Source organism: Triturus cristatus, chromosome 1_1, assembly GCF_964204655.1.
Source record: "Triturus cristatus chromosome 1_1, aTriCri1.1, whole genome shotgun sequence".
Lineage (NCBI taxonomy): Eukaryota > Metazoa > Chordata > Amphibia > Caudata > Salamandridae > Triturus > Triturus cristatus.
Genome location: NC_140579.1, coordinates 936,077,277 through 936,100,374, shown reverse-complemented (window position 1 = coordinate 936,100,374; position 23,098 = coordinate 936,077,277). Strand labels below are relative to the sequence as shown.

Here is a 23,098-nt window from a genome sequence, read left to right as displayed (position 1 = left end):
GACGGAATGATTCCACAGTCCCACACACACACACATCATATGCTGGTGGGGCCCATAACACCAACATTCATTCTCATCAATCTATCCGTGCCTACAGAGAGATCTTCAATTTATTACGAACTACAGTTCTATTTTCTTTGGATGGAGGAAACCACATCTATTTAATTTTACCCTAACAATTCCTCCATCCGGAGGTCAATTGGATCATTTAGTTGATCTAGTGATTTGATGACAAACACTTCAATTCTTGTACTAATAAAAGAAACATTTCAAGAAATAACCACCCGACAGTTCTTCAAACAATAAGTTTTTCTTTATCTAATTAAATTGCAGGTTAAAATCCTAACAAATTCAATAGTATCTTGTGTCATAATTACCTATTCTGGCTAATTGTCGTTCTCTAAGTCCGAATCGGGTCCTCAGAAATTCATCAAAGAGTCTACCGTCCTGTCCTCTGCTGTCAGCATAGTGCATAGCATCGATCAGGGTGCGTCTCAAGCTCGTTGGGTGGTAACCTAATTTCCCTCTCTGGACTACTAATATTTATACTAAAATTTACATATAATAGATACATTTAATATTTTCTAGGCTTTTCATTGGCTGAATTCAGCCCCGTCCCAAGATTTTAAGAAACAATTTAAAAGTTCTCATACGGATGATGTATTAAACTAGGCGTATGGGAAAATCGTTCCCAGGTCAGGAAAGTATCAGTCTATTGTGAAAAGGTGGCTTTTGGTTCTTAGTTTGCAACATTTTCTTCCGTGTTCAGGGACATTGGCATCTCGCCCAGAGTAGTCTTCATGGACCTGTTTCAGGGGTTCAAGGAGAGGTTGCTACGTAGTCAGTGCAGACGCCTTCCTCTGCTGTCAATTGCATGAAGACATATACTTTAGTGTGGATTCAGTTGGCGGCCATCTTTTAGCAGGCCGACATAGTCAACTTAAGGTAAAAGAAACACAAAACGTAATACATAGAAATGAATAAAACAATGATATTCCCTCACTAATACCCTCATGTGTATGCATTTATCTAGCCATATGCGACATTTAAAGCCGTTAATGCTGGTTTATTTAAGCGCAAAAACACATTAACATTGCCTAAACTAAACATATAAATTTAATATGCGTACAACTTAGTTCACTTACTATTTTAGCCATGCAAATGCATTCCCACGTGTATTCTCTTGGTTAATAGGTTGATTAATTCAATTACCACACATTATTATTCATTAGAATTAGTTCTTTAGTTGGTTTAATAAAACTTATGTAAATGGATTAGGTATACCAAAATATTTTACCCGCTCCAGCAATCCCCCCTTTGGTGATTTTATCACCACCAAAACAACCCACAAATTTCAATTTGGTTTTCCCCTTTGTAGAAATTTGAAATGTCTTTTTGCTTAATTAAAATTCTGTTTCCCTTTCATCTTCTCTCTGGGTTCTATCATACATATTCTCCTTCCACTCTTCCATTTCTATTTCATTGAGATCTTTTTCTGGTTTCTTTTCTCTCCTTTTGTAAATTTCTCTTTTAACCTTTTTTATTTCTTCTAGATCTACAGCATATACATCCTAATCTAAGTAGTAATAATACGAAAAACACACAGATTAATGGAAATAATATTTTCCCTATTATAGTACTACCTAATTTACCTAAGAAAGCTTTTATAGCAGCCATCTTATTACTAATTCTAGTCCAGATACTTTCAATCTCCAGTGGTTTTATTTCGTCATGCAATTCTGTAATATTCTTGATATAAACTTTTAGATCTCTGCTTTCGTCAGGAATGTAAGTGCAACAATGTTGAACTTTCAGCATTCCACAGACTCCACCCTCTTTTGCCAATAAAATATCAAGGGCAAGTCGATTTTGCATAATCATAGCATGCATGGCAACTAATGCAGTGTTTACCAATAGAAATCCTCCAGCTGTGCTTGTTGACAAACGATCCACAATGGTGGACAGCTTCCGAATATTATTTGCATTCAAAGATATTCCCACTGCTGGTATCAAGGCTCCAAAAATATCACCTACAATTCCTAACCAGGTTTCTCTTCTGCTACGCATTAGTAGGTTATTTGGTCCACTATTTTCTACTCTATCCATGTGAAAGATCTTTGGAAAGACCAGGCCTACATAACATGTGCCATACCAATGGTCAGGCAGCCTGTAATAAGCCTTATTTCCACAAATATAATACAATCCAGGAAAAACTGGGTCTTCTCCACCTCTAAATCCCCATCCGGATGCAATGAAGTATGTATCATGACACTCACTTGTCCCTATGTATATGTTATCATACTGGGATCTTTCTCTCATGATGCATAATTTGCCTTTCTGTGGTGAATCTATAGCTATTGTTGGTCTAACATCACCTTGCTTTTCCTTGTTCCCATCTATTGCCCAAATGTTTTCCCCTTCTTTATGTCCTTCTGCATTCTTGTGTATTTTCAATCTTCTCTCCTCAACCATATCCAGGAATGTTTTCTCTTCTGGTTTCAAACTACAAGTTAAATTGTTCTTAAAAATATACTCTAGGGTTAGTCCTTTAGTCTCTATAAAAATTTCTCCTAATGTATTAGCTTCCTTAGCTGGATTCAATTCTTTATTCATGGGCAATCGTCCAAGAATATTATCTATGTTAGACAAATTATACTCTAATTTTCCTACTTGATAAAATATACTAGTTAAGACGCTACATGTTATTCCATAAGTTGCTGGGAGGTGATGATAAGTCACCCCTTCTGAAACAGATGCAGGTAATTGCATGCAGACGTAGCAATCCCTTACTTCCATATTCGTACAACAATTTTGAAAATACATTACTAGAAAAATCATTTGACCTATCTTGATGCACATGCTCTGTGCTTGTTCTAACCGGTATTACTTTTTGGGAGTTCTTCACTATACGAGTCATATTCTCAGTATGTCCTGCTAATGTATCTAAAGTTACATTGAATGAGATCAAAAGAGCGATTACGCTCCAAAGAAGCATTAATAGTCCTGTACAACAGCAACATGTCTTGCACCATCTTCTCATGAAGGTACATCTACTCTTATTATCATCTCTATTAGCCATCTTCTTTGATCTAACTGTGTCTTTTGACTTAGCCTCTTCTACTCCGCCTCTTAAAGCTAAAACTTATCAGGTTGTCCAAATATTGCAATTTTCATATTAATCTTGTGTATTCCTACAAGGATCGCCCAAATTACTCAGCTTGGCCTTTCGTCGTTTTTCACTTCTTTGTCATCCACATGCAGGGTTTCCTGATCTTCCGCTTCTTCTCCAATGTCGGATAAGATAACTCAGGATTTCCCCAGTTTCTTCTTCTTTTATCAATTTCAGCCAAGTCTCCTCTGGATTTCCTTGACTATCTGCCTCTTCTCCTTGTTCAGGCAGTGCCACGTACGTCCATTCAGGTGACTTATATTTCTGATTTGGCTTTGTTGCTCGTTTGTTTGCTTCTGACACTTCTGTTTCTCCCTCTTTCTCTGGGCGCTGACTAGTTACTTCATTCACCTGTTCAGCTTCCGAGGGTTTAGCTCGTATCAATCTGTATCTCAGTTTCTTAATTTTAATTGGCCAAATATCTCCTTTGGCGTTCCTTCTTGGTTTGCTGTCTTTGCAGTTTCTTTCCTCGATCCAAGTTCTCTTTCTCAGAACTCGACCTTCTGGCATCTCTGTTTCACTGTCTTCAGATTCTGTTTCATTTGATTTTTCTTTTTCAGAAGTTTCTTTTTCCACCTCTTGGATTGGCCCTACTTCTGTCCCTCCTCGGGTCTCTGGCACGCAATCTTCTTGCTGACTAATTGTCCCTTCACCTATCTGGGTGTTGCAGTTCCCTACACCTCCTCGGGGATATTCCGCAATCTGTCCCTCTCTTTCTACAACTGTCCCTTCTTCTTCCAATATTTTCTCAGGTGGAATTTCTTCTGCTCTCTCATTTGGTGTAAATGTTACTTCTGACTGAATGTTCTTTTCTTCTTTCTGTGTTCACCGCTTGCGTTTTGCTCATCTCCAGAATCTGAAGTATCTGAAATCTGCAATCATTTCCTCAGAATTTCCTCTCTGGGGGTCTGAACTAGTCTTGGCTCATTCTACCCCCTTTCAGGATTTTCTTTTGTTTTTATGTTCTCATTGCTTGACTCATCACTTGATTCTGATTCGTCAAAGTATTCTTTTCCAATGCCGTCTGCTGGATTTGGAACTCTCAGAGTGTGACTAGCATGTATCCAGTTTTTCAGTCCTGCACACTTCACAGCAGTTGTTGTGGTCAAAATGACCTGTCTTGGCCTTCCCCACCTTGGAACCAGGCAGTTTCTTCTTCTGTGTACTTTTATCCTTACCCAGTCCCCTGGGCTCAAATCATGGGCCTTTTTTCTTTTCGAGTGTGGTGGCATCCGCTCCAACCTGGTGAAACACAGAATGAACTGCGTCAGCCAGGCCTTTACAGTAATCCAAAATCATGTCATCAGTTATAGTCATCAGCTTGTTGACTGGCACAAACACGTGTCTCATGGCACGTCCCATGATGATCTCATGTGGACTCAAACCTGTGGTTCTATCTGGAGTAGACCTGATGGTCATCAAAACCAGAGGCAAGACATCAGGCCATTTCAAACCTGTGGCCAAACACATTTTTCCAATTCTATTTTTGATGGTACCATTCATTTGCTCGACCACACCAGAAGCCTCTGGACGGTAGGCACAATGCAGTTTCTGTTGTACACCCAATGCTTCACAAATTAGTTTCATGATCTCATTGTAGAAATATCCTCCTCTGTCTGATTCAATGGTTATTGGGAACCCGTACCTTGGGATGAATTCCCTCAACAATAGCTTGGCCACTGTGATTCCATCATTTCTTCTGGTCGGATATGCCTCCACCCACCTAGAGAACAAACCAACTACCACCAAAACATACCTCAGTTTGTTGTAAGGGGGCATTTCAATGAAATCTACTTGCATTCTGGTAAAAGATCCTCCCTCCCGACCTATGGTACCCAGACTTACCACTGTTTTTCTTCCTGGATTGTACTGTTGACATGTCAAACATCTCTGACAGAGACTCTCTGCAATCAGCCTGAATTTTGGATTATACCAGGTCTGTTTAAAGGTCCTTATCATGGCATCCCTTCCCAGATGTCCTTGGCCATGATACATCCGTGCCATGGTTGACATCATGCTATCAGGCATTACTGGTCTTCCATCCCGATAGACCCACACAGGATCCTTTTCTCTGGGTGCACATCCTGCTTTTACCCACTGTCTCATTTCCTCATCTACGGCTTCATCCTGCAATTGCCTCACCTCATCCCATGTTCCCACAACGTTAGTAAACATTATGGAGCAAAAAGACATTTCCTTTTCCTTAGACCGATTAATCAAATATTTGTTTCGGGCACAATACTGAGCCATGTCATTTGCAAACCGGTTTCCGGTAGCGATGTAATCACTACCTTGTCCATGAGCAGCACATTTTACCACAGCCAACTCTTTGGGCATTTGTATTGCCTCAAGCAATTTTCCAACCACTTCTGCATTCCTTATGGGAGTTCCACTTGAGGTCAGGAAACCTCTTTGCAGCCATAATTGGCCAAAATCGTGGACAACTCCGAAGCCATACTGGCTATCAGTCATCACGGTCACTCTCGCATTTCTCCCAATCTTGCATGCCTTGGTTAATGCCACTATTTCTGCTACTTGAGCGGATCTAACTCCTTTCAAGGGCGATGCCTCTATAACTGCTGAAACTGTACATACTGCATAGGCTGCACTCAACACTCCTTCTTCCGTTCTCAAACAGGATCCATCCACAAAAAACACATGATCACTCTCTGGCAGTGGTAGATCTCTTATATCAGGACGAGGTTTTGTGCAGTAATCAAGTACATCCAGACAATCATGATCAGCTTCTTCTCTTATCTCCACTCTCTCTGCATCAGGCAAAAGTGTAGCTGGATTCACATTCACACATCTTTCCAGACTTACATTGTTTGCACCTAGAATGACTTTTTCATACTTAGTCAGCCGACTATGTGACATGAACTGTGTTCGACTCCTTGTTAAAAGGATCGCCACACTATGGGGTACAAACACTCTTACTGGATACCCCATCACAATTCCCTCACTCTGCTCTAGACTTCGGCATGTAGCCGCTACCGCTTTCAGACATCCTGGCAGACCTATTGCCACTGGATCTAGCATTGACGAGAAATAGGCTATTGACCTTCTTTGTCTTCCATGTTTCTGTATCAACACTGAAAGTGCACACCCATTTCGCTCACTACAGTATAGCTCAAACTCCTTTTCATAGTCTGGCATACCCAGTGCAGGGGCTTCACAAAGACAGTTTTTCAGCTGTTTGAATGCTGCCAATTCTTCTTTGTTCAGTTCAAGGGGGTCTTTTACCCCACTTTTTGTCAATTTTACCAATGGTTTGTCAATCAGGGAGAAATTACTTATCCACTGACGACAGTAACCAACCAGTCCTAGGAACATTCTTACTTCTCTTTGGGTCATTGGAGCTCTCATTCCTCTAATGATTCGGATTCTGTCTATGGTTACTTTTCTCAGGCCTTTCTCAATATTAGGACCCAAGTATGTCACTTCCTTCTTACAGTACTGCAATTTTGTTGGAGATACCTTAAGTCCTCCATCTGCCAAATGATTTAGCAAAGCTATGGTGTCTGTTTCACAAGCCTCACGTGTCTGACGCCACTAGTAGGTCGTCAAAATACTGGACTAAAACTGAATTCTCAGGCATGGTAAGACTTTCCAGAGATTTCTTTAACAGCTGATTGAAAATGGAAGGGCTCTGTGTACCCCTGTGGGATTCGGCACCATGCCAAAATACGGTTTCCGAACCGAAATGCAAAAAGTGACTGGCTGTCATGATGCAACGGAATGGAAAAGAAAGCATGACACAAATCAATTACTGTGTACCATTCTGCATCATGTGGGATCCGATATAAAATCACTGAGGGATTTGGAACAATTGGACAACCGGGAACAACAATCTTGTTAACCTTTCTCAAATCTTGCACAATCCTGAATTTCCCACTTGGCTTTTTCAGTCCCATGATAGGCGAATTACATGGACTGCTCATTATTTCCCTCAGCACTCCTTGTTGAATCATCTTCTCAATCAAAGGTGTTACCCCGGCTATTATTTCTGGGGTTAATCTGTATTGTGGAATGTTGGGGTAAACAGCTCCCTCTTTTACAGCGATTCTCACTGGGTCTACATTTCTCATCAGGCCTACATCTTCCCCAGTGAAGTCCCAGACCGCTGCTTTCACTGTCTGTTTCAATTCTGGGGGCAATTCATCTGGATTGAATACTGCATAGGTTCCAGCAACCTCACACTCTCGGTTAGCTATGGTCATTTTATACAGGACATCCTCATCTGGTGTTTCAAATGCTATTCCGTCTGGTGTACAGAATATGGTGCAATTCATCTTGCACAACAAATCCCTCCCTAATAGATTCACAGGACTGGTGTCAGACACCACGAATCTATGCATGTCTGAAAATTTCCCTATTTTGACCTTTACAGGATCAGTAAGGTACGTTTTAATCTGGGTGTTTGACACACGAACTACTTGGATTTCTTTCATCCGAAAGAGGAAGATTTTTCACATCTGCTGATCTGACAGTGGATCGTGTAGCTCCAGTGTCTACTAAGAAAGTAATATATTCATCGTTAACTTTCCCATCTACAAATGGTCCTGTCTGATCTATTTCTAGAGATGCGCCAAGTACGCACTCTGCTTCCTCTTTTCGGCACCGTCAATAGATTTCTTCTGGCTCACTTTCGTCATTGTGCATCCAATATTGTGACACAGCACTCGCGCGTTGCGGTTTGTTTACCTGTTCTTCATTGTAGAATCCCGTTTCCTTGCTATATCTTTGTGTACTTCGGCTCTGTGGTAAGGGTGGTTTTGGCACCTGATTCTGTAGACCGACAGCCTTCTGCTGTTGTGGCGATGGGCCACTCCCCTCACACTGCACCTGTGGATTTAATGACGGATTTTCATCATTAGCAAGAGGTGTATTTTTACACTCGGATTTCCAATGCCCTAACCTGCTACAGTTGTGACAGGGAAACTTCTTCTTGGCTTCCTCAATGTTACCCTTTCCCTTTCCTGGACCAAACTGATTTTATGCCTGGATTATTTTCTTGTTCTATTAGCTGAGCTTCCTGTCTCTGCAACTTTTACTTGAGCCCACATTGCCTTCTCTTTTAGTTTGCTGTTTTGCCTCAATTTCATCACTAAAGTATTTAGCATGTCTCAGGATCTCATCTATTTTCTTGCTCTGCCAGTCCACGGTGTGCTGCTTGACCATGTCCCCAATCTCAGGACGCAGACCATACACACATCTGTACACAAAATGGCTCAGGTCCTTTTCTCCCAGACTGTCATCCCCACTACACTGTTTGAAAGCCAGAATTAGCCTCTCATAGTATGCGTGGACTGACACTTTCGCTTCCTGATGTGTTCGATCTATTTTAACCCAATCTGTTTCTTTAGGGGGTACTTTGTTCTTCAAGAAGGCCATGACCTGTTCATACTTCATGACCTCCGGGTCTGGAGCTCCTGTTTTGGGATCTCTCTGGTATTCTTTAGTGGGCCAGTCTATGACTATCTTACATTCTGCCCACAAGTCTGCTGGCACTATTATATCAAACAGACTATTCAAATCAATCCACAGTACTTTAGATAATTTCACAAATCTGTCTACCTGTCTGTACCATTCGACCGGCTTTTCCCGTAATCTAGGGAAGTCATTTGTAAATGACAAAATGTCCTGTCCGGTCCATGGGACATGCACATATCCTCCTCCTGGAATCTCTCTCATAGGGAACTCCATTGCCACCTTTTCCTTTTCTCTCATGGGAAACGCTGGGAATGTTCTGCCTGAGATGTCATCTCGTTTCCTATACCACCTGCTCTTCCATTTGTCCACATCTCCCCATTTCCTTAATAGTGTGATTATGTCCCTAATCTGCCCTATTCTCCCTGCGGCATTCAGATTCTCAATGTCTTTTTCTGTAAAATCCACTCGATATGGCTTCTGTAAAGCTTTTACCTTGTCCATGTCAATTCCCATTTCACTGGCTATCTCTGCTAGTCTGTCGTGTACATTTTTTGCTCTCCAAGTGATGCTTTTACAGAGGAACAGTAGTTCCTCGTCTTGGTAGTTTTTCAGCTTTTCTGTGGGAAATGTCCCTACTATTCTTCTGACACCATCCTCAATTTTGCAACATCAATGGTATGTGATTCTTTTTCTTTATCCTGCAAACCTTTTAGCCAGTCATTTAAATCTTCAGTAGTTATGCTCACTGACTTCTCTGCATTCCCTGGTTCTGTCAGTCTCTGTGGTTCTAACATTGATCCCTCTACCCTTCGGCCTCTCTCAGCAGTATCGGAACAATAAAATGGATTCTTTGACACAGGTAGTTCATTTTTACCCATAGCATGTCCCCAGGAACTTTCTTTTGTTTTCATCAGGGGTTGTTCTGCCTGTCTTTGGTTCACATACGGAACTGTTAGCCCATACTCACTGTTTTTCTGCTTCTCAAAAATGGGCATAACAGGACCTATGGTCACAGGGACTGTAACTGCTTCTAGATTTTTCGTTAGTTCCCTTATTTTCTCGGTCAATTCTAAGGTGGTTTCCACTAGTTCTTTAGAATTTTCGTTCTCGACCCTATTTCCCTTCTCTTTAAGTGAATTTCTTCTTTTTACTTCTGGGGTCATAACTTCTGTTTTAATGATTCTCAGAGTCTCCCTTACTGGGGTTCCTGTGGTTGGTGTTTCTGGTTCTTGTCTGTACGGAGGCGGGCTCTTGTAAAACATATCTAGGACATCATCATCCGTTTCATTAGCCCCATACCTCCGGGTTTCTACAGGATTTCTCTTTTTTAGGCATTTTCTTCCTCCGCTTTCTCCTTCCGTTCTAAGAGGAAATAATCCTTCTGTCATACTGGCATCTCGCCACCTTCTCATTCTATCACTATGAGTTTCTCGATCATTTGGCCGTCCAAACATGTACCTATACCGATTCCCATTTCTCTGTTTCTCGCTCATGCATCTCATCTTCCCATTCCGTTAATGCCTCAAACTGGGTAGGCCTAGGTCGCGGATCTAAGCTCATCATCCTCTCCCGTAAGTTCCTCAATATTGCCAAATTAAAGGACCCATCCTCTGGAAACTCTAGAACTCCGTCTTCCTTTGTATACTTTGCCCAATTGTCTAACCAGATACAAGTATGGTACCCATATTTCGCAACCATGAAGGATGCGGGGGTCTTTGCCAGAGGGAGTAACTGTCCTTCCCTAGTCACAATCTTCTTGTCTTTTACAAATACATTTTACAATTTACGGAATACAGACTTCTTTCTCTCGGGTGAATGATAATACATTTTCCTGTCTTTTTGTGAACTCTTTAGTATTTCTACCACTGTACGATCTCTAATCCAATAGTAGTGCGACTTACGCACCAATCCTGGCACGTCTACGTCACTGTCACAACTTCGAATCCTTACGCGTCTCACACTAACGCACCAATCCTGGAGCGTCTACGTCGTCACAACTTCCAATCCCTGCACGACTAACGCGCCAATCCTGGAGCGTCTACGTCACTGACTAGCTGTCCAATCCCAGCACGGTCCTTCTGACGTCTACAGTCGCTGCAGCGGCTTCTACTCCTGACTCCTGTCCTCAGTCTACCCCTCCTTTACAAAACTACTCAGTAGACTTTGTTTAAAATTTACAATACTGGTTAGTTACAACGTACAAACATCTCCATTGTCTGCTCCGCTAACCACAGAATAGCAAAAGACCTTTCCCACGAGAATCCTGTCTTCCCGATAGCAGCGCTTACCTCTGCCCTACTACAGAATTATTACGTCCGTTGGCAAAGTAGCGCATCCCTCTACTTCACCCTTCTACCACGCATTAATTAACTGTTCTCTCCGCAATTAAAACACATAGTTGGAAACGTAATGCTCCTGAGAAATAAAACCAGAGTTCCACAATTAATTCAAATGCCATTTCATTCACGCACTTCACACAAAGAAGTACTGTTCACTCACACAGAATCCTGCTTTCCCCGAGAACAGCGAACAGTCTGTCCTACTACAGAATTATAACATATGTTAACAAAGCAGCGCTTACCTCTACTTTGTCCTTCTAACAAGCTCAGAGACCACCTGCTACCTTTTCAGTAAAAAGCGTGATCGGCATACCTATTGGTTTCCTGGTACTTTAGACTGAAATTTCACAAATAACTCTTTGCTATCATATACACTTCTCTCACACAGAAATTGTCCCTAATGGCAACATACAGCGATGTCACTGAATCGAACCCAGACAATGCGACGCGCAACTTTAATTGTCACACGTTTTTCCCCCGTGTACCTACGGGCAACCACAATCCCATCTTTCCCGAGAACAGCGCTTACCTCTGTCCTACTACGGAATTGTCACCGACTTCTTACATCCCAGAAGCCGTACAGACTACATAGAACTCAATACCACGTCAACATATAGTGCTAGTACATATATCAATAATCGATAAGCTATATACATGCCAAATCATCAAACTAAAACAATAAAAACCATCATCCTGCTACCAAGAATACTGGTGCAGTTCAGAACACAAAATCTCCTCCTGCTTCCACGGACGGAATGATTCCAGTGTCACACACACACATCATACGCTGGTGGGGCCCATAACACCAACATTCATTCTCATCAATCTATCCGTGCCTACAGAGAGATCTTCAATTTATTCCGAACTACAATTCTATTTTCTTTGGATGGAGGAAACCACATCTATTTAATTTTACCCTAACAATTCCTCCATCCGGAGGTCAATTGGATCATTTAGTTGATTTGATGACAAACACTTCAATTCTTGTACTAATAAAAGAAACATTTCAAGACATAACCACCCGACACAGTTCTTCAAACAATAATTTTTTCTTTATCTAATTAAATTGCAGGTTAAAATCCTAACAAATTCAATAGTATCTTGTGTCATAATTACCTATTCTGGCTAATTGTCGTTCTCTAAGTCAGAATCGGGTCCTCAGAAATTCATCAAAGAGTCTACCGTCCTGTCCTCTGCTGTCAGCGTAGTGAATAGCATCGATCAGGGTGCGTCTCAAGCTCGTTGGGTGGTAACCTAATTGTGGTGATCTAGCATACATTCCAATGACATGGTGTTATGTCATTGGAATGTGGAATGTACTGATGAGGTTGGAGTGGAGAGATTCCATGTGAGACAGTTACTCTGGGACTGCAGCAGCTGTGGCTAATAAACCTATCAGTTGAAGTATCCAACTCTCTTACTCTTAATTCCATAATACTTCACTACAATTTGGCGACGTTTTAGCCACAGCAAAGGATCCACGCATCAAGCAACATCCATTTAAAGAAGAAGAAATTAAGAAAAAGAAGTCAGCCCAGAGAAGAAGACATCGCACCCTAAAGAAAAGTCAGGCTTGTATATTTGAAATAATATTTGACAAGTAAGCGCGAGATTGTCAACTTCAACTAAGCGCAAGAGCGTAGTTTACCAAGAAATTATACATTTTTTTTCTCAAAGACTTAAAGCTATTTATAAAACTTAAAGCTATTTTTGAAATATACCAAGCAAATTAACTCTCTGCATTTAAAAAGTGTCATTGAAGAGTAATTATTTCTATTTCTCATCGGTAAATGAAAGTGACATTTTTGAGTATCTGCGTAATTTCCAAGACAGCGCTCGAGCAAGGTGAAACAATTTAAACACCATCGCGCAATATCTATTGGAACATAAGTTATGTTTGTGTAACGAGAAGTTTAGCAGAAACGTGTAATTCGTCAAATGTAAGAAACACGAAGCAGTCATTAAACGGAGGTTTGAAAGTAAACATCGTCTGTGCATTTCCAGGCGCGAGGCTGCCTCACTGTCAAAGTAGCGAGAGAAGCGCGTGATTGACATCATTGTTGTACAAGCACGAGATTGGCTTCGTTTCTTTCAGTATAACCGTGCACTAATGTCCAGCCCATTATCTAGATTCACCGAAGCGTGAAGGGAAATCCTAAGTGGTTTCTGTTAAGCTGAAATAAATCAAGCCCTGTGTCAAAAACTACTGAAGCGTGAAGGGATACGAAAAATAAACAGTTTTTGGGTGCTAATGAAAGGTTCAGTCTGAAAGTCTCGGAACTAAAGGATAAGAGTTCGTTCAGGCGCGTTAAGGCTAGCACGGAAGCCTAATTAAAGTTGTATCCAGTGCGCCCGTGTACAACATGAAAAGAATTGTGTTTTAAAAACAATAAAAGGGAAGAATTACTCACGTTTTTCTATCTTCAACCTGGGCATAACAAAGTGTGTCCATTCTGTTCTACCGATTCAAAGCAAATAAAAAAAAAAAAAAAAAAAAAAAAAAAAAAAAAAGAGGGAAGTGAACACAGAAGAAGGACGAACACAGAAGAAGGACCAACATAAATTTCACAACAACTAGAATGTTGACTGTTTTTTATAGGGAAGCAAAAAGGAAGTTGCTTTCTTTAAGACTCAAAGACATATACTGGGTATATTATATTCACAAAAAATTCGACATCAAAGAAAAGAATAACAAGAACAATTTTTAATTATTCTTTTCACATTTTTTTTGTTGTTTTTTTTTTTCCAACAAAGATTTAAGGATACGTCGGGAACAACACAACAAAAATGTACTAATGTGCATAAATAACTAAGGAACATTTTGAGAAGAAAGTGCACGTCCGTGATGTGCACACGTTGGGGTTTTTAACATTATTTATTTATTTAATTCTTGTATTTTGAAATGGGAAAATTTTTATTCTCATTTTAAGAAATATTTTAATTGTTTTAATTTAGTAATTTAGGAAAAATTTATATCTTATTCACAAATTGGATAGTGATATTGGGAAAAAATAACGCAATGGCAAATATGCAAAATGTTGGTGCTCCACCTCCTTTCCTTCAAACTCCAGGAGATCCACCTGTACCGTGGAGAAATTGGTATAGGGCATTTACAAAGTATTTAGGAGCTATAGGTGGTAATAGATATCGACCAGAACGTAAGAGGTTTCTTTTGGAACACAATTTGGGATTCGAGGGTCAATCTATTTATGAACATCTTCCACTTTATGTCGCTCCTCCGGGTCATGAAGATTTAGATGAATTTGAATTAGCTGTAAAGAAATTAGAAAAACAGTTTGACGTTCAACCCAGTTTAATCGTTAATAGACATAAGTTCTTCACAAGAGAGCAGTTGCAGGATGAGTCTATAGATACATATGTAGCAGTATTACGTATGTTGGCTGCTGAATGTGAATTTGAAAACTTTACAGACCAGCTCATACGGGATCAAATTGTAGTGCGTTGTTGGGATAAAAAGGTACAAGAGAAACTCCTTACTATGAGAAACCCAAATCTGATTGAAACTATTGACATAGTAAAGGGGATTGAGGTGTCACGGAAAGCACTTAGGGAACTCACTCGCAAAGAAACTAGTTGAGTGTCTGTGGTTAAAGAAAGCATAATTGCAAAACAAAATATGAATGAAAGTACAGTTTCTAAACAAAATAGTAATTTTAAAAAATTTACAAAGAAAAAAGAGTCAAAGAATAATTTTTTTCAACAAAAGAGTATTTGTTTTAGATGTGGTAACAATAGACATGGACCTAACAGTAGACCATGTCCGGCAAAAAATGTGAAGTGCAAAATGTGTAACAAAATTGGACATTTTGCAAAGGTTTGTCAGACGCCTAGAGACAGAATTAATGCAATGCAAGATGGAGATGTATCTGATAGTTCAGATGAAGAACAAAATTGCACAAGAGGAGTCAGAGACATGATTGTTGTAGTACAAGATGAGGAGACAGATTGTGTAGATCCGTATGAACACATTGAGGTAGATGGCAAAGATCTTAGACTTCTCATTGATTCTGGTGCTAGAATGACGATGATTACTGATGAGTTGTATGATGAAATATGGGGTAAACGCATGTTGTTTCCTCCAGATAGGAACCCAGTCACGTATGATGGAAGAAAAATTGAATTGTCAGGATATTTTGAATGTCAACTAAAATTCAAGGATCGTAGCATTTTTGGAAAAGTATATGTGGCCAAGAAAGGTTTAAATATTCTGGGATGGTATCACCAGGGTCTTTTTGGGATGACGCTTAGACCTGGGAGAGATGTACAAGTTTCATTAGTGACTGATGGTGAGGAAAATAGAGAGGTTGTTGCAAGAGGCGAGAATAATATCAAATGGGTTCAGAAGTTTCCTACTGTGTTTGGTGACAGGTTAGGCAAAATCAATGGTTTCAAACACAAGATTAAGGTCAAAGAGGGTGTTACCCCTGTGAAACACAAATTGAGAAATGTACCATTCAGTGTACGTGAAGACTTGGATAACATTCTAAAAAAAATGTGTGATGATGGTGTTATAGAACCAATAGAATCATCCTTATGGTTAAGTCCATTGGTCATCGCAAGGAAAAAAAATGGGCAATTGAGAGTGTGTGTCGACTTAAGGTGTCTCAACAAAGTAATTTGGGTTGATTCACACCCTTTGCCCAGGATTGATGATATCATAAGTACATTTTCAGGTGCTAGGTTATTTTCAAAAATCGATCTAGCATCTGCGTATCATCAAGTGGTACTTGAGGAATCATCACGCCATTTAACAGCTTTTGTTTCCCCTATGGGTTCCTACCAATTTAAGAGAATGCCTTTCGGTCTTGCATCGGCTGCGGCTGTTTTTCAACGTGTGTTGGAGAATGTACTGAAAGGTATTGATGGGGTAGTGACTTTCCAGGATGACATTTTAATAGCGGGGAAAGATCAGATTAGTCATGACAAACGTATGAGTGATGTATTAGAGAGATTAAAAAAAATTGGTATTGTGGCCAATCGGGGAAAATGTGAATTTTCAAAGACTAAAATTGAATATCTAGGTCATGTAATTTCGGAAAAAGGGGTGGAACCTAGGCCTGGTTTAGTAGATGCTATCACTAAAGCGCCGACGCCCAAGTCTAAAGAGAATGTGGCCTCCTTCTTAGGACTTTGTGAATTTTACTCAAAATTTATTCAGAATTTTTCAGCGAAAACTGTAAATTTGAGGGAATTGTTAAAGAAAGACATAAAATTCTCTTGGGAAGAGAAATGTCAAGTGGAGTTTGAAGGGTTGAAAAAAGAAATCTTTTCTGCCGGAGTCCTTGCACCTTTTGAACCTTCACAAGAATGTATTATTACTGTGGATGCCAGCAATGACGGTCTGGGTGCTACCATTGCTCAGATGAAAGGGAAAACTGAAGTAACAATTGGGTTTGCATCAAGATCATTGAGGTCGAATGAAAAAATGTTCTCTGTCATTGAAAAAGAACTATTGAGTTGTTGTTGGGCTGTGGAAAGATTTAAATGTTTTATTTGGGGAAGGAAATTTGTACTCAAAACTGACCACAAACCTTTGGTTAGCATTCTAAGTGGGACAGTTATCAAAGATCACACCCCTAGAATAGCAAGGTTGAGCTCAAAACTTTTACAGTATAATTTTTCAATTGAATACATTCCAGGCGGTAAAAACATAAGGGCAGATTATTTATCTCGCTCACCCTTAAGTTTCACTGATTATCAAGAGAATTGTGAGGAAAACGATGAAGAATGTTTAATTGCATGTATCGATATTTGTCATGACACCACTTTTAATGAACGTGAATGGTTAGATGAATCTTCAAAAGATATGGAACTGGATAGTGTCAGGGAGTATGTCATGAGTGGGTGGCCTAAAGAAAAAAATCTGCCTCAAAATTTACAACCTTATTTCAAAGTGGCAGATGAACTATCCATTGAAGAAAAGGGGATGCTTGTACGAGGTGATAAGTTCATTCCACCAGTATCATTAAGGGAAAGGATTATTTCTTATGGTCATGAGGGTCATCTGGGTCAAACTATAACCAAAAGGAAAATTAGAGACAGCTATTGGTGGCCCGGAATGGACTCTGCCATTGTAGCAAGTGTGCGGGGATGTGTTATCTGTGCTTCTAGTGACAAAGGTCTTAAGACAAAAGCAGTTCCATTACAACCTGTTGAATTACCTAACACAGTTTGGTCAAAGATTGCCATAGATTTTATAGGTCCTTTTGGTCCGCTTCCACGGAAATTAAGATTTGCTATTGTAGTGGTAGATTACTACAGCAAGTGGTGGGAAGTGAAATTTGTAGAGGAACCTAATACTGTTAGCGTTGTCAAGTTCTTGAAAGGTCTGTTTTTAAGGGAAGGTTTTCCCAAAGAAATTGTATCGGACAACGGCGTCCAATTTGTTTCTAAGGAAATGAAAAGTTTCCTTAGTAACAATGCTATCAGACACAAATGTGTTGCTTTATACCACCCACAAGCCAATGGTCTGGTAGAAAAAATGAATCGCACATTAGTTGAGTGTATACAATGGGCAATTCAAAACAAGTTTGATGTTTGCAACTCTGTTGAAGAAATGCTGTGGTCACATAGATGTTGTCCAAATGCTGTAACAGGTATCACACCATTTGAATTGTTGCGAGGACGTCCACCTGCCTCAAAGTTGTGCCCTGCTTGGTTGAGAGAGTGTCAACACAAAAGTGATCATTTGTTAAGTATGGATAAAATTGTAAGACCAAAAGTTGAAGTTTTTCAAAGTAAAATGAAAAATCATTACGACACTACCCACAGAGTTAGACCTGTTGAAAGTAAACTATGTGTAGGAGATTGGGTTCGCATCAAGGACCCTAATCATGTTCCAAAGGGAATGTCTAAATTTAAACCTGCTGTCAGAATTGAGGTTGTGACTAAGAATGCAGTGAAAACTAGCAGAAATGAATGGTGGAACAGGGGACGGGTGGTGAAGGTAGATTGTCAAGATGCTCTTTCACATGATTCTTGTATTTCACCCAAACCGTTTTTACATTCTCATGTTCCTTCATCCATCTCTACTGACATTGTTGGGTCTGAATCCAAGGGTTCATCTTATCCTGAACTCGAGCGCAGAAGTAGCAGGCGGAATGTAATGAAACCTTTAAGATATCGTGATTAATGTTCTTTTGTATTAATTATCAGATGTTTATATATGTATTGATGTTTTTTATGCTATGTTATTCTATGTAATGTGTTTCTGTTTATTTATTGTAAAGAAGGGAGATATTGTGGTGATCTAGCATACATTCCAATGACATGGTGTTATGTCATTGGAATGTGGAATGTACTGATGAGGTTGGAGTGGAGAGATTCCATGTGAGACAGTTACTCTGGGACTGCAGCAGCTGTGGCTAATAAACCTATCAGTTGAAGTATCCAACTCTCTTACTCTTAATTCCATAATACTTCACTACACTAATTTCCCTCTCTGGACTACTAATATTTATACTAAAATTTACATAGAATCGATACATTTCATATTTTCTAGGCTTTTCATTGGCTGAATTCAGCCCCGTCCCAAGATTTTAAGAAACAATTTAAAAGTTCTCATACGGATGATGTATTAAACTAGGCGTATGGGAAAATCGTTCCCAGGTCAGGAAAGTATCAGTCTATTGTGAAAAGGTGGCTTTTGGTTCTTAGTTTGCAACATTTTCTTCCGTGTTCAGGGACATTGGCATCTCGCCCAGAGTAGTCTTCATGGACCTGTTTCAGGGGTTCAAGGAGAGGTTGCTACGTAGTCAGTGCAGACGCCTTCCTCTGCTGTCAATTGCATGAAGTCATGTACTTTAGTGTGGATTCAGTTGGCGGCCATCTTTTAGCAGGCCGACATAGTCAACTTAAGGTAAAAGAAACACAAAACGTAATACATAGAAATGAATAAAACAATGATATTCCCTCACTAATAGCCTTATGTGTATGCATTTATCTAGCCATATGCGACATTTAAAGCCGTTAATGCTGGTTTATTTAAGCGCAAAAACACATTAACATTGCCTAAACTAAACATATAAATTTAATATGCGTACAACTTAGTTCACTTATTATTTTAGCCATGCAAATGCATTCCCACGTGTATTCTCTTGGTTAATAAGGTTGATTAATTCAATTACCACACATTATTATTCATTAGAATTAGTTCTTTAGTTGGTTTAATAAAACTTATGTAAATGGATTGGGTATACCAAAATATTTTGTTTTACCCGCTCCAGCAGTGGCAGGGCACCCGGGATGGGTCTGGGGACCAGGGAGCGGTGAGCGCGCTCCACAATAAATACTTTCGAAAAAGTTTCTGCACCCAGCAGTGTCGTGAGCAGCACCTCCACGTACGATTCCATTGGACCAGTGTTGGTAGTTTCGGCCACCCCAATAATACGCAGGTTGTTCCTTCGGGAACGGGCTTCAATGTCCTCACTTCTGGCCTTTATAACTTCAAGCACCTTCTCCATAGAGGCGCATGAGGCACCCACAACCTCCATCCTATCCTCCGCCGCTGAAATGCGGGTTTCTGCCTCAACAATCTGCGCACCATGTTTGTCTATCCTCAAGGCTATCGTGTCCATACGAAGGTTCAACCCATCAATTTTTGCGTCTATAGTTAGGAGGCTGTGCTGCATTGTGAGCATCATTTGCTCCAGTCTCGTGGCCGGGCCCTGCTCCAGCTCCGACTCCGAGCCAGGGGCAGGAGGCGCAGGAACTTTAGCGCTCGTTTTGGCTTCGAATTGAAGCTTACTCTGTTGCTTATCCGTGCGACCCATAGCAAAGGAGGGGGTGTGCCGCCCAAATCGGAACCTGCAGCCGCGCTATGCACTAGGGCAAAATCGCACACCAGTACCAACACAGGTCGGCGCCCTGCAGTGAGGTAGGCCGCACAGAGCGCAATAGTATCTTAGCCCCCGCAGCCCCAATCCAATCAGTGATCTTCCAGTCCAGCCAGGGATTAGCCATTGTCCATCTATCGCACTGGGGTCCCCACACCCTCACCGGGCCAGTGCGTCAGCCGCTACGCTCTGTATACTCCCCTCTCGCCGATCAGGGGCGCTTCAGGATCCCCATCAGGCCGCAAGAATATCCAGGGAGCCCCCTCAGGTCGTCGCGGGTGCAGCTCTCTCCCGGTGCCCCAGCATGCGCTCACTCACCAGCCTTCTCGCCCGACTCCACCGCCGGGATCAGACCACACCAGAGGCCACAACCGCCGACCCAGGTCTCACCGGAAATGCCGACATAGAGAGGCTCCAGCCCGCAGGGCACAGGTATCGGTGCAGCCCCCCTCAGGCCGTCCGCTTGCAGAGTGCTGCCGAGTCCGCCAGGAGCCCAGCGCCGGAGAGCAGGCAAATGCCCCGCCGCGCCACCCGATGCAGGAGTCCCGCGGCAGCTCCCGTCCACAGCAGCCGCCGAATAGCCTCCGCACTCCGCCTCAGAAGGGACGTCGCCGGGGCCCCCAGGCACCACAGGGCTCGGCACGGTCAGTACCAAGCAGTCCGGAGGGAGCTACCAGCGATCGAGCTCCGCAGCGCACCATCCACCATCAGTGCAGCGCAGGTTCTTCTCCCGGCGGCCGCTAGCCGGGCTCTCACGCAGCCGCCATTTTCTTCCCTGCACGAGTCGCCAGTTCAAACTTCGATTTCTGGAGACGGAGGAAGCGGGACGGCTCAATCTTTCACCCAGGGCAGTCAGGAGCCAGTTATAGCCAGGTGGCGGTCAGCAGTGGCCACGGATGGCGTCAAAATGTACGGATTATGCACGGATAATCAGCTCGACCAGCAGAGCTGCACTACTGCGCAGCCATCTTGCTCCGGGCTCGCTAGCGCCCCAGGTATTACTCAGTACTTGACGTAAGAGTTACTTACCTTCGGTAACGATGTATCTGGTAGAGACTATTCTAGCCGCAGATTCCTTCACGTAGAATTATCCCCAGGTGTGAGACTGGATCTGGAAACTTTTTGCCACAGCATCCCTGTGAGCCGGGGGCAGGGCGACATCACGCGACTCCGCCCAGGCGTCATCCACATACGTGACGTCAGGGAGGTCACATAAGACCCGCCCCGGCGTGCCCACGTCAGTTTTCTTCGGAGAACTTTTCCACACCACAACGCGGAACCACCAGATAAAAAACTGTGGGAGCATGGAAACAGTGTGCGAAGAGCAAAAAAACTGGAAACAAACGGTGACTAACACCACCACCAGGGTAGTGCCAACACCGCAGAACTCAAGGGCAGGGAAAGAAGAAAAGTCCCAAGAAAGGACGTAAACGGCTAGAAAACACACTGCACAGTCAGAACAGCCAGCCTAAGAAGGCCCAGAATCAACCCAACTCAGAAGTCACTGAGGAGGGGACAGAGGAGGAGGAGGACAGAGCCCTGCCAAGAGCCTTTGGATGGCTGTGTCGGCCGGGGCATGCAACAAGAGGCTGCCATCAAACAGAAGTTCGATGAGTCGCTCCCAAATATTCTCAGGGAATACTCCGTCCCGAAGCCAAGCATGGCGACGGAGAGTGACAGAGGAAGCCATGGCCCAGCCCAGCACCTCCGAGATGTCGAGAGCAGAGCGGAGAATAAACGCCGCAAGCTCCCGGCCATCCAATGCATGATGCCGCAAGTCCACCAGGCCAGACTCCTGGGACGCTGCAGATCCCAGAGACTCCGCCGAGTCCCACAAACAGGAGGAGGCCCTAGCCAGCACACACAAGGTGTTAAGGGCCTGCAGGCCGTGCTGGTAGAGGCGAATATGTTGCGTCCCCAAGAGTCCAGCCAGCGGGCCTCTCGGGACGGCGGAGTCAACAGCGGCGGCAGGGAGGGTAAAGCGGTCCACAAAAGGGGGCTGGCGGCTGAGGGGTGAAGGGAAAGGCATGCCGGGTCATGCGGCACCGGGAGGTGCCGGTGCAGAAGATGCTGAGGCACCGGGCCCCCTGAGGCAGGACGCTTCCAATCCCCCGTCAGGGAAGAAAGGAGTGAACCTTCAAACGGAAGTAAGATTTCCCTCCCACCAGAGCCCTGGTGGAGGACCTCCAATAGATGGTCTGCCGGAAAGTGAGCCACCGGATCACCAATGCGCAGGATGCCCAAAGCCGTGGACACTGCGTGAGCGAAGGCCGCACCCGCCTCCGTAGGGCCCCGCGGTGGAGAAATCAGCTCCTCCGTGGGCAACGGTTGCAAACTAAGGCAGCCGTCCCCAAGGCCAAGCGGGGCGGGAAAGGACCAGACCTGAAAGTCAGAAGGAGCCGAAGAATGAGGGACCTGACGCTCTTCCGACGAACACCTCTGCCCCAGGAAGGGCGGGGAGCCGCCCTTCGACGCCGGTGAAAAAGACACCACACGGCAACCAGTCTCCGGGGAGGACGACACTAATATGCATGCTTCCGGAGAAGAAGGACCGTCTGAAGACGAATCCGCAATACGACCCCTGCACGGAGCCGTAGAATCCGCTGCCGGAGGTAGGACTTCGGCACCAGCCGGTGTCGCCGCGGCCCAGAATGAGGCGAAGATCGCTCGGCAACCTATGCGGTGGCGCCAGGGACGATTCAACCTCCGACGAGGCAGCCACCTGTGTTGAGGGACGAGAGAGGCCCGGAGAGGGAGGAGGGGTCCCCCCTCGGCCTCGACCCGGAGTGGGACGAGGATGGTCCACCGACCTCCGTGGCTCCGCACGGTCCAGCTGCTGCCGGCGCCGTAGCAGGGTCACCTCGGCCTTAGACAGGACCACCCTGTCAAAGGACTGAGAGGGGCTCGGGGATGCGACCCGAGCCCCGTTTTCTCCCGCGACACCACAGGGACCCCCGCGGAAGTTTGCGGCAGGGCAGAGATGCCGTGGCCTGAAGGAGGTGCTCCAGAGGAGCTGCACCCCAACAGTACCACATCCTCCAAGCCTGGATCCGAATCAGTCGGGGCCGGAGCCACCGGTGGTGCCGCAGAGGGCCCTGCGCAGAGCGAGGGATCCGTCGACGCCCCAGGAGGGGAAGGAGGAGGAGAAGCCAGCGAGGCCTGCAAAGCCGCCGCGTATGTCTCCATTTGGACTCTCGACGCCCCAACACCGGGAAACGGTGGATAGGACGACATGCGGGGCCGCATCACCCGTGGAGAGTCCACACCCCCAGGAGGCCGGAAACCAGCCACTTACTCACCGG

The 23,098-nt window shown here is 43.4% G+C and overlaps 1 long non-coding RNA gene and 1 pseudogene across 2 annotated transcripts in view; both read right to left on the bottom strand.

The window, feature by feature from the left end:
- Positions 1-23,098, bottom strand: part of LOC146871315 (mitochondrial inner membrane protein OXA1L-like) — a 577,675-nt pseudogene that overhangs the window by 255,614 nt on the left and 298,963 nt on the right. The window lies entirely within an intron of this gene.
- On the bottom strand, positions 667-13,394 carry LOC146871317 (uncharacterized). Its single transcript, XR_014959542.1, has 3 exons — positions 13,353-13,394; positions 7,874-8,014; positions 667-939 (listed from the first exon to the last, which is right to left on the bottom strand). It is a non-coding gene; the product is annotated as an uncharacterized LOC146871317 (long non-coding RNA).